Genomic DNA, 16,196 nt, shown 5'->3' on the forward strand with positions numbered 1-16,196 from the left:
GGGAAACCCAGCCAGATGGGTAAGGTAATAATAATAATAATAATAATAATAATAATAATAATAATAATTATTATTATTATTATTATTATTATTATTATTATTATTATTTCCATTGCTCCACCTACTTTTTGCCTCTTGCCACACCCACCTCAGGAAGCAACATGGTTGCACTGGGAAGACCCAGCAACCAGCAACTCCAGCTCGCCTGCTGTCTCCCAGCCCCAGTTTGCTAAGTTTGCCACTTCCTTCCAGTGTAGTAAAACCAGGGAAGGGAAGCCTGAGTCCCCCACCCATGTTCTTACACACCCACTCCCACCAATCCCAGCCAGCGGTCATGGATGATGGGAGCTGGGAATCCAACATGACCCCCAAGTTATGCAGGACAGCTAGTGGTTCACAGCAGGCTGGTGTCCAGAGAAGAGCTTTCCCTCGATCCAAGACTCAAATCCAGGAGGGCCTGGGTGATGATGGCAATCTCCGAACCAGGTTTGCATGCAGAAAGTTGAATCCCCCATCGCTCTATTATTAATTGAGAAATTTTCCAAAATACTGCAAAAGACCTATGAATTATATATAAAGTTTAAAATATTATTTCTGAGCAGTATGCTGCAATTTACCAGCATTAATAATATAAAATAACACCGCAGCCAAGCCTACCCACCCAACCCCCTAAGGAACAACATACAAAATACTAGCAATATTTACCGCTAGATGATTTATTCAAGTGCATACATTTTGGATACCCAGAGAAGTGGAGAGGAAAACTAATAGGGAGAGAAAGAAAAGAGAGGCCTCTCTGGTTAAAACTGGGGGGGGGGGGAGAGAGAGAGAGACAGAGAGAAACCTCAGGCCTGTGGGCCAGATGTGGCCCTCCAAGCCACTCTATGTGGCCCTTGGGACTGTCTCCAGGCCATTCCCCTCACAGACCCTATTTTGCAGTCTCCTGGAGCATTTCTGCTTGGCTGGAATGTATCCTAGACCTCTGAAGATGCCTCTTGCATGCCTGGATGAAGGAGAGACAGGGGCATACAAGTGTGTGAGGAAACTAGCTTATGGGCGACATTTGCCTCTGGCAGTGCCCACCTCTGGCATGTGGCCCCTGGAAGGTTGCTCAGAAGGGAATATGGCCCTTGACCTCATCCCAGGTTAAAGCTCAAGTAGTAACACCGGGGGGGGGGGTGCTGGATTAGGCCCTCTCCTAGGTGTGGTGCAGGTTTCAGGTAGATACCTACAATTGCTGGGACAAAGAAACTCACACAAGGGCAAGGAGATGTTGGAGCATTACAGTGAAAACAGAAATGGGAGCAGAAATTGCCAGAGTTTGCCGATTCATTCCATGTCCAAAATGGATCGCAATCCAGCAAACATGATTAATATTCATTGCTGTTGTTTTCAGTCTGCAAATGATATGTAACAATACATAATTGATGTCTCCTCCTCCAATTTGCATACTGGTTCCTTTGCATTGAAACAAATGGTGTGAAACAGCACAACTATTAGTTATGTAAAATTTCACCATAGCAAAAATTACATAGTCCCCCCCGCCCCGAACTGCAGCGGAATGGAAACAGCACTGCATGTGACAAATAAAGGACAAAATTCATGGCATTCTGACATCCCTCCCCAAGGACTGAGTCCCTGTTTTCGAGAACATAAAACTTTAGCAGGGGAATTTTACACAGCCAAAAACAAAAGCACACTCAATCCTTGCCAACAAGACCCTTGTTAAGTGGAGAGAGCTGGTGGCATTGGCATTCCAGAGATTATCTCTGCATCAGGAAACCACCATTTTAAACACTCAGTACCCAAAAAGAGGCATTTGCTGACCATTAACCAGGCATCTTGGCCCCTTAGCAGCCATTTAGCCAAAGCCCAACTGCATTCACAGCAAACAGAGAGCAAATTGAGAACCATGGAGCCTGGGCAGGGCTGGTACATTCACCTAGTCTGCCCTTTGCTGGTCCCCAAAGATTTCAGCTGGACTATGACAGCTCAAATGTAGACCCGTGATCCTCTTTTCTGAGTTGTTACTTTTTTCTTTTTCTAAATACTAAGCAACCTGAATGGGTTGCAAATCTGAATGGCAGACAGAGGCACGCACCCACATAGACAGACAGTCTCTTCAAATCTTTCCCTCCCTCTCGCTTTCCAGCTCAAGATCACCCACTTTATGACGTTTTCACCCTCATAGTGGCAGTGAGGTGAGAGAAGGACATGTTGAACCCCATGGGCAAATGACTGGGGTTTTTTTTTTTTGGGGGGGGGGTAATTTTTATCTGGAGGCTAGTGGTGGAAATGACCAAGCAGGGGAAAGCCTCTGCATGTTGACGCAGCCTGCTCTAGGTTGCTCTGAAATGAACCTGCAGCTGTAAGAATGACGGAAGCCCATTGAATCAGTCGTCTGAGCTGAGGGTCTTCTCCCTGTGCAAGCGGCTGCATTTGCCCCCATGAGCCAGTAGGGGGCAGCAGCGGATTACTGATTTGCATTAAGGTGGGAGGATGGAGAAATGTGGGGGGAGGGGGAGCCTTATCGTTTTCTTCTCTCTCCATCTCTGCAATTGAGCTTTGAGAGATAAGTTTGAGGCAGGCAATTTCTGGAAGGCAGTGGACCAGGTGTGCCTCATACCTGGCCAATAGGCCGAGGCTGATGATGCCCCCCAAAAGTGCCAGTGCTTAGCTGGATATGCCAAGGATGGTGGCAGCAAGAGAAGCCACAGAAGAGATGAACCCCCTCACTTTGAAATTGAATGCCCGGGCAGCTGTCAGATGCTAGTGTTTGCAACAAAGAAAATTTTAATATGTTAGCTCCAAGCCAGTGCTCACCCAGGATAGGCAAGGAGCATTTTGTGGGAGCCTGGCCTGGATAGTCTGGCCTGTGACTGGGATGTGACACATCCCAGGTGACCAAGATGACTGTCCAGCAACTCGTATTTAGCCTTTAACAAGGACAATCAGAGGAACACCATTTTGACGTCCCTTCATGGACTAGTGACCAGTGTGAATTTTGTAAGAATCCCTGAAAAGGATATTGTAGAATTGGAAAAGGGGCAGAAAAGGGGTGGTCAGAATTATCATGGGGAAGGAGTGACTTCCTCATGAGGACTTTTTAGTTGAAAGAGAAGTGAATTTTATAAAATTCTGCATGGTGTGGATAAATCAAATCAAATTTTATTAAACGGTCACAGACCAGATTAACTCGTACAGCTAGTCAACGAAGCATAACACCGAAAAAAACAAAGAACAATTTCAATACAAATTAGGCCATAACAGCAATTTAAAATTAGACAACATACATAAAATTAAGTATTTGCCTTCGCCTGCATATTGACATTGGAAAGCTCTTGTTTCCTGCGCCTAATAGCGGCTACACAAAATTTGGCCACATTGGTCATAATTTCAGGAACCTTATCTTCTATCAAGGCTCTCAGACGTTGGAGTTCTGGTTCATTTTTACGCTTTTGTAGAACTGGGGCAATAAAGGTCAGGCGTAGATCCTCGTAGTATCTACAGTGCAGCAATACGTGCAGACTTGTTTCCACTTCCGATGAGCCACATGGGCAAAAACGTGACGCATATGGTTTGCCCTCATATCTGCCTAGCAACAGGGCAGAGGCAAAACGTTAAATTTGGCCAGGGTAAAGGAGTGTCTGTACTTAGATATTTGTAAATCAGCCAGATAATTTGTGGGTGAGAACCCTCTCCCAAAGTCTCTAATTGTGGCATATTTATCCATTTTGCCCATGTGACATTGCAGCTCTATGTCCCTAATGCGTTGGAGCACTTGACTTCTGGCTCTCTCATATCCTGCCGCTATCAAGATCTGCGGAGAGAATCCCAAGCTTCTTATCTTTTCAAACAGGGAAGCTTTCCAGGTGGAGTGAAAGGTGTCTAAGAGCATTAAAGGAGCCAAACCGACCGGGGGAAAAATAAGTTTTAACCAGTAGTGTATCTTTAGAATCCACAACCGCGCGTTAACGGGTGGTTGTCCAACTTCTAAGCGGACAGCTATATTAGATACACAGGGGGGGGGATCCCCAGTAAACACCAATAGAATTTTGTTTGAAATGCCTCCATAGGCGCAAAATTTTTAAAACTGCAAACCTGGGATCCATAAGTAAGTTGTGGGAGTATTTTTGCAGCAAAAACCTGAGAGGCCCCCTTTCCCGTGGAAAAATCTTGTAAGGGCTTTATTGGCCCTTCCTGCATTGGCAATGGCGTTTTTCATCTGTTGATGCCACGAGACCCTTTCCTGAAAAGTTATTCCCAGGCCCAGGTATTTGAAAGTTGCTACCTGGTCAATAGGTTGACCGTTAATTCTCCATTTGTGTTTCCTTCTTTTTTTTGAAAACACCATAATTTTGGATTTGTGTGGATAAAATTGTTCTCCCTCTTTCAAAATACTAGAACTCATGGACATCCAATGAAACTGATCTTTCTTTCATTCCCCTCCCCCTTTTCTCTTGCTTTCTCTTTTTTAAGATTTCTCCTTTTCTTGTATTTTCTTCCTTGTGGCATTGCCCTTTTTTTAGATTAAGCAGCTGCTTTATCTCTGTATTTTATATAAAAATATAGTTTTCAATGGCTATGTGTTTCTGTATATCTGAATAAGTATCAACAAATAAAAAAAGAAGCTGAAGTTGGAAAATCCAAGAACTTCTTCACGCACTGCACAGTTAAACTATGGAACTGGTTCTTGCAAGATGTAGCCAATGGCCACCAACTTGGATGGCTTTCAAAGAGGAGTGTCCGGACTCATGGAAGAGGCTGCTGTCAGTGCCTGCAAACCTTGACAGCTGTGTTCTACCATCACGGTTGGAGGAAATATTTGCCTCTGAATACAAGTACAGTCATACCTCGGGTTGAATGTGCTTCAGGTTGAGCGCTTTCAGATTGTGCTCTGCGGCAACCCGGAAGTAACAGAGCGCATTACTTCCAGGTTTTGCCGCTCACACAGACGCTCAAAATGACGTCGCGTGCATGTGTGGAAGCGGCAAAATGTGACCCGCGCACGCACAGATGCACCGTCGCGTCTTACATTCCATTCAGGATGCGAACGGGGTTCCAGAACGGATCCCATTCGCATCCCAAGGTACCACTGTAACTGGGAATCACAAGTTGGGTGGGGATCAGTGCTATTGCACTCAGGTCCTCCTCGCAGGCTTCCCAGAGGAACATCTGGGCAGCTACTGTGAGAACAGGATACTGGACTCGGTGGGCCATGAAAAATGCGAAGAGCCAATGAGTTCTTTGAAGCACCCGCTCAGCCAGAGCCTATTGACAGGTTGTGAGTTCCTGAGTTAGATAGTAACCAAGGAACCCCAAGATCTTCACACAGGCAGTGAGAGAGAGAGAGAAAGGATTAAAAATATGCGAGTGGAGAATCTCTCTCTCTCTCTCTCTCTCTCTCTCTCTCTCACACACACACACACACACACACACACTTTTCAGTGCTCTGCAGGTCTGCCTGCCTGCTTTAATATTAAGTTAAGAGAGACGTTGACGGAGAAGGGGAATTAATTAATTAATAATTTAAACTTGATTTTTATTCCATCCTGTTTTATTAACGCACAAGAATATTGATGTTTTTATATAATCCAAGGCTAAGATAAGGAGAGGGGCCCTTGTTTTTTTAATGGTTGAGGCTTTAGAATGGTCTCTCTTGTTTTATAGAGGCAAGCCCGCTGGAGCGAGAGAATGGCCCTCACAAACCCTGGGAATCTGGAGGCCAGTAATATAGCTGGCTTCTTACTTTCTAGGGAAAACTGATGACTCAGTTAGGAGGTCTCGGCCGCATCAGGCCTTACATGGTATCAAAGGCAGGCTTTTCTCCCACGAATTGTACCTGAAGCAAACATACGCTCGAAAGCATGTTGCATTTACAGTTGGCAGTCTTTAAGCACACATGCAAGAGCATCACATGTGAAGTGGCCATAAGTGGCTTGAAGGTTGAAATCTTACATGCAGCTCCTTGGGGGTGAGCCCCCTTGAGCTCAGAGGACCCCACTCACCCTGAATAAGATAGAGGATAAATTCAGTTTTGACAAATTCTGCCTCACTATGCACTTCCTGAAATGACACAGGCCAGAATACCACTCTCCGTTGGAAACTGTGCTCCCCTGAACTTCGTTACACAGTTCTTCAGCCAAAGAAAGGTGAAGAAAAATGCATGGATGAGGGAAAAGTGTGCATAAATATGTATATATCAGTGACAAGAACACACACAAAAAGGAACACGGGAAGCTGCATTTGTCTATCTAACTCAGTATCGTCCACACAGACTGGCAGCAGCTTTCCTGGATTTCAAGCAGGGAATCTTTCCCAGCCCTGTCTGGCAGCACCAGGAATTGAACTCAGACCTTCTGCATTCAAAGAATATGCTCCACCACTGAGCCGCATCTCTTCTCAAGAGAAAGGTGTTCGTAATTTGTATATATATTGGGTAAAAGAATATTGGGTACTAAAAGGCTGGTGTTTTTTTTCTTGAGGACTTCTCACTTTTTTGTAATATAAACTGACAGTGCAATGTGGTGAACTGTGCTTAAGATTGGGGGAAAATGAGAAACAGAGAGAATCTGAAGCAGATGCTTTCATCCATCCCTACTCCTGAGAAAATCTGCTTAGAGTGGTGCTGTGTGACTGCCATGTAGAGGGATCAGATCCACCTTCTTGCTCCCCGCTTGCCTTCCCCCTTCCCGTCTCTCCCTCCCTCTTTGAGGAGGCGCTATCAGACCACACACACCAACTCGAATCTTTCCACAGCAATTTCTGGGTGACATGCGGAGCCCAGAGGGATGTATTATTTCCAATCAACTCCAAACCAGGCCCCCTCAGCATGGAAATGAACCAAATAGGGAGACAATATGTTCAAATGACAAAACCTGATTGAGTTTTCAGCATGGACCTCGTGCGCAGAACCGCCGTGCTGTCAAATTGCCGCCCGGATTTCTCTCCAGTTTATTTCATGTTCCGATCTAGGAGAGGAAATTGCGCCTGATTAATTTTTGTGTGTGTTTCTGTGAATTAAAGAGCTAAAACAGTTGCACGGCTGCAGAATGCTGCTGTAGGCATAGCGGATGAGAAACAGACTGAAACGGCACTCTTGTACACACAGGTCCTGCTGAACTTGATAGGACATAGAATACAGTGGTACCTCGGGTTAAGAACTTAATTCGTTCTGGAGGTCCGTTCGTAACCTGAAACTGTTCTTAACCTGAGGTACCACTTTAGCTAATGGGGCCTCCCGATTTCTGTTCTCACCCTGAAGCAAAGTTCTTGACCCGAGGTACTATTTCTGGGTCAGCGGAGTCTGTAACCTGAAGCGGCTGTAACCTGAGGTACCACTGTAATAGAAAAATAGAATAGAGTTGGAAGGGACCCAAAGGGTCATCCAGCCCAACCCCCTGCAATGCAGGAATCACAGCTACTTTTGTGTAAACATGCATAGGAGTGCAACTATGAATGATAAAAACTGGGGCACCCCCCCTCCATTGAAACTCAGTGTCACAGATGCTCTAGCTCAGAGGTCAGCAAACTTTTTCAGCAGGGGGCCGGTCCACTGTCCCTTGTGGGGGGGGCAGACTATATTTTGAGGGGGGGGATGAACAAATTCCTATGCCCCACAAATAACCCAGAGATGCATATTAAATAAAAGGACACATTCTACTCATGTAAAAACATGCTGATTCCTGGACCGTCCATGGGCCGAATATAGAAGGCGATTGGGCCAGATCCAGCCCCCGAGCCTTAATTTGCCTACCCATGCTCTAGATCAGGGGTGGGGAAGTTTTCCAGCCTGAGAGCCACATTCACTTCTAGACCACCTTCTGGGGGCCACATGCCAGTAGTGGGCAGAGTCCAGAGGCCAAAATGGGTAGAGCAACAAATGTGCATCTTACCTTTGTGCTGCAGGCTTGTTGCCACCCCTCTCTGTCCTTCGGCAAGGCAAGCAGTTGTTTCAGTCACTCAAAGAGTGTGCACTGCAGGGAGGATGCAGGGGCTGGAACTGCATAGAGAGGTCTGGAGGGCCACTCTCTCTTAGCCTCAGTTTCCTGTCTGTAGCATGGGTGTAATGCCCACCCAACTTGCAGGGCTGATGTAAAGATCATGGCAGGATAATAAGGTAATGTGCTCAGAACAGTCCAATGCCAAGTGTTACAGTATGGAGCAACGGAGTGGCTTTTCCAAAATGGAGTCTTCCTGCTCCAGTCCCACCACAGGAATGTCTGCATTCTGCTTCTAGGGTTGCCACCTTTTAACTGGCCCTGCTCTTGTGCCCTCAAGAACAACCTCAAATGCCCTCAAGATGCAGAAATGTAAGATGTTATTGCACAGGCCATAAGAGAAGTGTGTAAAGTTTGTGTGAACTATGCGGGTGTAAGGATTGCCATTCATTGTTTCCCCCCCTGGGAGAATGTTCAGAAGTTTTGGTTCCAGAGTGGGTGGAACAAGATTATGATCTGGACGCTTGGTCCAGGGTTCATACTTGAACCCCCCAGAAGTCCCAAGTCAAAACTGGCCAGGCAAGCAGAGTGCTTCTGGCCAAGCTTGAAATGTGGCACTCGTAATAACCTGAATAATCCCTTTTTAAGCCCACACACCCTCGCCATAAATTGTTAAAACCTTGTCAATAGCTGATTAGACACACTATAGCAGCCTGCCAAGGTGTGACCGCCTGGTGATTTATGGCCAATGCATTTTATATTATGCATTATAAAAAGTTATTAGAGAAAGTGGCTCAGACTCCCGACCTATTCCTGAAATATTAATAAAGCGTTAATAAATGTGAGCTGCAATTCCTAGCGCTGCCACCAAGACAACATCTCTGTGGGCCTGATCCAAACAACCCAAACAACAGCAGCCCGCCTACAATGGAACGAGGCTATTATTCTTCTCACCGCTGGAGAAGGGAACAGGACTCTGTCTGGTGCGCTTTCAACAGCAGCAGTGCATGGTCACAAGACAGAACGCTGCCTCTTTAAATTCATTGCATCATCACTAAAGGAATGAGGCTCTGGCTGTCAACACACCCTGCTTTGGGATGTGAGGGTCAAGTCTGGTTAGCTTCCTCCAACCTGGCGGCCCCCCCCCAGATGTTTTGGACTACATCTCCCATCAACCCCAGGCAGACCAGCCACAGGACACCCAGCTGGGGGAATCTAACCAACACGTTAGAGTTTGTTGGAGCAACTCCAGTCTCCAGGGACTCTCCCAACCCTTGCATTGCCAACTGCCTTTTAAATGCCTCCCAGTTATCAGTTCCTTGCTACTGTGAATAGCTTAAGGTGAATTAAAGGCAATTGTTATATTAAAGGCTCTTGTTTTATGGGGATGCAGTAAAATTCCTGCATTTAGAGATGGGAGGACATCTCCTTTTCTCTTCTTTTATTGCTCCCCTGGTTCGCTCTGCCCTGTGCTTTGCTCCTCTTGAATTCTGGTTTAACTAGGATGTCTAAGATTAATTCTAAAATTAGAGCATGGACCGTTTGCTGCAGAGCTGCCACCTCCCTTGTTCATTTGCATCTTTCCTGCACCTCCACATTACTGTTGCTAGAAAGCCAGCAGTGATGCAATCCTACTATGAGAGCATCAAGATCCTTTGTGTGTTTAACTCAGTGCTTTTTTTGGTTTAAAAAAACAAATCACAAGCTGCTTGTACTTATATCTTGATCAAGTACCATGGGTGCCAGCATTTAATGGCTGTCAAGAGCTGCAAAAAAAATTAAAGAAGTGAAGGCACTTCATGCCAGAGAGTATCATCACAAATAAAGCACTGGGATGCATACATTTGCTTCTGCATTTTGGTGGAAACCAAACACAAATAGAATCTTGAAAAATCTGTAGGTACAATCACATCAAGTTGGGTTTAATCCCCCCCCCCCCGTGCTACCTTACCAAGGCACCATAAGGACTCCTGGCACACATATTGGTGAAACACCACAGCAAAGGAATCTTGAATTGTACCAAAGAATGCATTAAGGTAGCTGCCTCCCACACTTTTTTGCAGTGTTGTTTTTTTTAGTAGAGGATTAACTCAAATGAGTAAAAAGTCAGAAAGAACTAGAAGCGGGCACACTGGCTTCTTCCACTTGCTCCCATGACGTGAGCACATTGCGTGGCTTGAGTGCACATCGCTGAACAATATTGAGGGGGCTGGCCCCCTCCTTGAAAATTTTGGCAGGCCCTTGGCCCCTCCCTCCTCCAAGATGGCACCCCTGACTAGAAGCAAATGAAAAATGCAACAAATTTCCCAGACACAATGCTGTGTATGAAATTCAGACGTATTATTATTATCATTTTAAATGGGAAATTCTTAAAGTATTGGTTGCACTGTGGAAACAAGAACATTTGGCCATCCAAGGCAGGCAAGTGGGAATGGTGGGGCACTGGCGCCATCTGCCCTAACAGGCCAGCTTCCTTTGTGCTATTTATTTGGTCTGCCAACCAGGCTTGGGCTGGGTGGCCACAGAGATAGACAGTTTCTGCCCAGGCTAGTTCCCATTATCCATGCTGAGTAGATATGGCAATGAGGAGCCCAAGGGACACTCAAAGGGTGGGAGAGATTTCCCTCATGGCTTCTTCCTCCCATGCCTGGCCAGAGCGTTGTGGGTAGGAGCTACAGGGAAGTGTCGCCCACGCCGCTCTGTTTACATGCAAATTGAGCTATAGGCAGCAATAGAAATGCAGGAGGCTTCTCTTCTTAAAAGAACGAAGAAGCTGGAGGCTGATGCCAAGTATGATAGGAAGCCAATTTTTAAAAAAGAAGACGAACTCAAGAAGGGGGTGGTGATGAGTTCATTGTGACAGGAGAGTTTTCCGGAAGGCAATGTGTCAAGGAGAGCCAGGGAGGGAGAAGCTGAGACACTGAACTGCTCGGGAAGGAAAGGGGTCCCATTTTCACTGCAAAGGTCAACATCCACATGTTGGTTGGGTTTTATTCTTTCTCCTTGCATCATCGGCTAAACGAACCTCTCCCCCCAGGGCGGGCAGGCAGGACGAGGGCTAAATATGACTTCTGCTGCCTGGATCTGATGACTGGGCCCAGGTGGGCTCTGCCCAATCCCATCAGGGATGCAGAAGCCAGCCGTCAGTTCTCTTAATTAGGCTCCCGCCAGCAGTAGCAAGAGGCTGGCACATTCTTCTGTCACGGTTTGACGTGCTTAAGGAAAGGTGATGCATCAGATCTGATAAATCCTCATTTGGCTGCTGACAGGATTTTCCCCAATGCATTTGTTGAAGTAGGGGGAAATGACTTCATTAGGCGGCCATGTTGCTCCTTCAATCCAACAGGCCGAAGCACCACTCTGAAACCATCTGTTAGACTCCTCTTTGGCTCTGAAGTGGGAGGTGGCTACTCTTCTCTAGCCATTCAACAACTCCATCCCCCCCTCCATCCCCTCAGATGGATAAATGTGATTTTCTGAGGGGGATTTGAGGGGTGGGAAATGGTGCATCCGCCACCATTATGAATGTCAGTAAGCTGTGATGGCTTTCCTTCCCGCATACCTCCAAACCACCAAAATTATGCCCCGCCCCCCAACTTTGCTACCTTCAAATAGGGTGACAAAATTAGATGGCCCCTAGCCAGCCCCTGCTGTCCTGGTATATATAGTACAGTATGCAATGATTGTTGCTTTTCAGTATTCACAGCAGTTGTACAATGTATTATTCCATCGTACGGTATTCAGTGCTTGTTGTTTGAACAGTTTGTGCTGTACAAGGCCAGTAACAAATGTTTATTATACTGACATGTTTCTCAGTAGCCCATAATTCAAGTTAGCTTCCCCCACCCCATGCGCACCCCCAGGCAACTGCACGGCCTAATTAAACCTCCGCATCTTTTCCTGCCTCTGCAAAGTTTCCCTGCCAGAAAACACTCCCCGAATTCACCTCACCCCTCTGCCACCCCAAGCATGAATCAATGATATTTCACAGGCTGGCAGAAATTAAATATTGACTTTCTCCGGGTTTGAACTTCTCTGTGCATCCCTGAGGCCTTGCTGGCTCCGTTCGCTCGGGGGTTACAGAGCCCCACACTGAGTTAAGGGAAGTGGCGTCCAGTCCCCTTGGAAAGGCGCGAGGGAGCAATGGCTTGATGGGCCTGGGATGGTGGGCTGTCAGAGGAGTTATAGCCTGAGTGTTCTGCTCCTAGAAAAACAACAACTCTCAGTTCTCCTCTCTGCATCCGACACACCCACAGGTGTTTCCATCCTTCCAATGGAGTGAATGGCAAAGTGAAGACTGACTGGTTGGTTTCTATACTGCTTGTTCCATCCTGAGACAGGACATAGCTTAATATATTAAAAATATATCTAAGCGGTGTACAAAAACCTGAAGCAACAATAATCAACTTCAACAAAACATTACAAAAATACAGAGTTACATATTAAAATGTTACAGGGTGTGTCAGAAGACAAATGCATTGATTAGATAGATAGATAGATAGATAGATAGATAGATGATAGATAGATAGATAGATGATAGATAGATAGATAGATAGATAGATAGATAGATAGATAGATAGATAGATGATAGAGTTCTTCTGACACACCCTCCATCTCAGTTTCCGGGTTCTCACCCACAAAAATCTCACGAGAAAAGTTCATGGAAACAGCAGACATCAACCTAGCCTGTCCCCCTATATTTGCTTTTTTTATGGTCAGGCCAAAGATAAACTGTGCAAGTCCTGAGCTGCAACTTAAATGACTGAGAATCTACAAAGAGAGTAGAGATTTTTACAGTAACTATTTTGTAAGTGGTTGCCACTGAAATTGGTGGGAGTCAGGTCTCCTGGAGACAGGACTTTTGCTCAGAAAATTATGTGTGTGCATTTGTTAACTTTGGCAAATATTTATATGTTTCTGTCACACATGACTGTGAACTCACAGTTTTCCTACACAAAAGTCATAGGAGTACAGTGCTGAGCTTTGCTGAATTCCATGTGGGAATAAATTACCAATGTGCATCGGGCATGCAAAGAAGGGGGGGGGGATAGTGCAAATGAACAGAAGGGATTGAAAGCTGCAGGAAAGTGCACATGCTGCTGTTCCAGAATTAATTTTAGAGATTCTTCTAGTTCAGCGAGAATTCCAGAGAAGTGGGGCAAGAGGCAGAGCAGGAAATGCACAAAGCAATCAAGAAATGAAATGGGGGGGGGGGACCTGTTCATCTCAACTTCCACCCTAAATCCATCAGGTGGTGAGTCAGAAGGAAAAGTCTCTGCTGGGAGGAATTCAAATCAGTTTACATTTAAAGGCAAACCTACCTCATTTGCACCTTCCGAAACAATATGCAAACCGAAACATGGTCATCCTTGGGAATTTGGGAATTCACACTTCTCTGGATTCTGCAGTACAGTTCTCCAGCCAAGTAATGCGTGCAAAAATGTATATACTAGGCTAAAGTTTGCCATGTAAATGCAAATACTAGAGACAACAGCATACAAAAGCTCATTACATTAGGGGAGAATGCTTTACAAAGGTGCATGTAGTTGGCAAAATTGCATGGAAACACGTGTATCTTAGAAGAAATCCGCAGCAAAATACTGATGATATTTTGCAAGGTTTTCAAAAATAAGTAAATCATAAACTGATGTGGACATGGGGAGAACTGAACTCAAGGCTGGCAAACTGAAAGAACCTGAAACTGTCAGCCTTCTCCATTGCTCATTAGACCTCCCTCCTTCCCCTTCTGTTTTCTCTCCAGTGCCAAGCAGTGTAGGTCTGGGATACATCCCCCCTACCCGCCTGCAGATGACTTCGGCACTTGTGAAGCTCACATCCTACAATCAAAGGCACTAAGTGCACAATTCAAAGTGTTGGTGCTGACCTTTAAAGTCCTAAACGGCCTCAGTCCTGTATACCTGAAGGAGCGTCTCCACCCCCTTCATTCAGCCACTGAGATCCAGCGCCGAGGGCCTTCTGGCGGTTCACTCACTGTGAGAAGTGAGGTTACAGGCAGAGGGCCTTCTCGGTAGTGGCACCCACCCTGGGGAACACCCTCCCTTCAGATGTCAAGGAAATAAGCAGCTATCCTATTTTTAAAAGACAGCTGAAGGCAGCCCTGTTCAGGGAAGTTTTTAATATTTAATGCTGTATTGTTTTTAACACTTGATTGGGAGCCACCCAGAGTGGCTGGGGAAACTCATTATTATTATTAATTATTATTATTATTATCATGCAGTTTTCTAATTATTATTTTTATCCCCCTTCTTCCCCTTCTGCGCAGACCCTTCTGCAACAATACGAAACCTGCAGGGTCCTGAGGATTGCAGCCCAGGATGGGAGGGATGATCACTTGCTGGATGATGAGCCACTTCTGGACCCCAAGCCTTTTCATCCCTGGGACAGCTGTTCTCTCCAGCTGCAGGCAGATTCTGACGAGGCCTCTCTCTCCCTCTCTCCATGGGCTGTCTCCCAGAAAATAATGGCTCTTTTTATCATTTTTAAATTTCATGCCTATTCTTGTAATTATTTATACATGTCCCTAGGCTGTGTCGCTGAGTCACTGTGCTGAGTTAGACTAATTAACGGAGAGGCGGAGAAGGCGGCAGTGAGCTGGGTCAGCGGCAGGCTTCTGTGCTCATTAGATGGGCAGGCAAATGCGCAGAGAGAGCGGGATGGGCAACCTCGCCGGCTGGTTGCTAGTTTTGCCGTTGATCGCTGAAACCTTCATTTCAGGGGGGCCTCGGGAAGATGATTGTTAATTATTAAGCACAAATAAACTGCACCAGTATTCTTGCCCTGTGTTGTGGTTGTGGAGTTCCAACAGCAACAACTGATGCATCATTGAGGAAGTAGGAAATCCAGGTGTGTCTAAGACAGGAATGAGACAAGGCTGTCAGGAGTTCAGCCTACACTCGAGTAGGACCCTGGCAGAGACACATGCCCGACTGGCATGTTCCCTCCCTCCTGGTTGATCGTTCGGGAGCTTCATAAGCTTTCTTCAGCCCAAACATCACAGCGACTGATGCCAACTGACATCGGCACACTTAGGGATCCGCAGAGTTTGTGCCTCATGCGTGACAGACCTCAGCAACTCAGCATTTTGGCTAATCAACTTTATTTACATATAAACACACAGAGCACTGCAACATGGCTCCCTCTCTCTCTAGCGTCAGACAGCAAAGAGAAAAAACAAATGACAATAGTCCCACTTCACGGAACACAGTAACACAAACACCCTGTCTCCATCACATCCCATTTTGTGGAGTCAAAACATATACCGTAATGTGATAGGCAAAAATCCCATGACTGCAATCACAGAGCAGGAATTCTAACAAAGGCTACATGTAGTGGTGGTGGTGGGAGTAATGGTTCATATTTATGTATTTATTTAAGAAATTTACATCATACCCCCTTTTTTCAAAAGACCACAGAACATTTTATAATATTGCAGCATAATAAACAACACAACGTATGTATGTACATAACATAATATACCAAAGAAATCAAAACAGTTGGATAATTCATAATAGGCATTATCATCAAATAATTCATCATTATTTCAATCATCATTTCATCCAAAGGGCTACCGGAAGAGGTATGTTTTTGCTTGTTTCTTAAAAGAAAACATTGACATCGCTAGACTCACCTCCGTGGGAAGAATCTTCCACAGACATGGAGCCACCACTGAAAAGGCCCTTCTGTGGATTCTGGTGCTTTGTACTTCCTCTCGCACAGGGGCAACCAGTCACTCCTCCTCTGGTGATCTCAAGGTACAGGCAGATTGGCATGTGAGAAGGTGTTCTCTCTCCACCTTGTTCACTGCTTTATGAAGTCCTGTTGGCCCTTTGACAAGACTGCTGAGGACTATGCTCCATTACTAATACCTCTGATCCTCAAATTCACTATAAAATAAATAAATATTGCTATCTGTTCCTGCTTTGGAATATCCTTCTTGTCTTCCAACTCCTCTTGGGGACTGTTCAGCAACTAATTCTCCAGGAGGGCCACTTTGAGAAGCCAATGAAGTTTGATGGACCGCTCAGTGTCATAGCCCCCCTCCCAACTGCTTCTAAGTCAGGGTGGGGAACTGGTGGCCCTCCAGATATTGTTTCACTCCAGCTTCCATCAGCCCCAGCCAGCACAGCCAATGGTCAGAGATGGGGGAAAATGGAAGCCCACATCTGTCCTATCCTTGTGATTGGTTACCTTATAGTATCTTATTTTTGCCATGGGTTCCATATCACCAAACTTGTA

General features: G+C 45.6%; 1 long non-coding RNA gene across 1 annotated transcript; it reads left to right on the forward strand.

The window, feature by feature from the left end:
* The first annotated feature begins 10,820 nt into the window (after positions 1-10,820).
* On the forward strand, positions 10,821-14,724 carry LOC309536691. Its single transcript, XR_014221703.1, has 2 exons — positions 10,821-10,904; positions 14,224-14,724. It is a non-coding gene; the product is annotated as an uncharacterized lncRNA (long non-coding RNA).
* Positions 14,725-16,196: the final 1,472 nt, after the last annotated feature.

Source organism: Podarcis vaucheri, assembly GCF_965113315.1.
Source record: "Podarcis vaucheri genome assembly, chromosome: 7".
NCBI lineage: Eukaryota > Metazoa > Chordata > Lepidosauria > Squamata > Lacertidae > Podarcis > Podarcis vaucheri.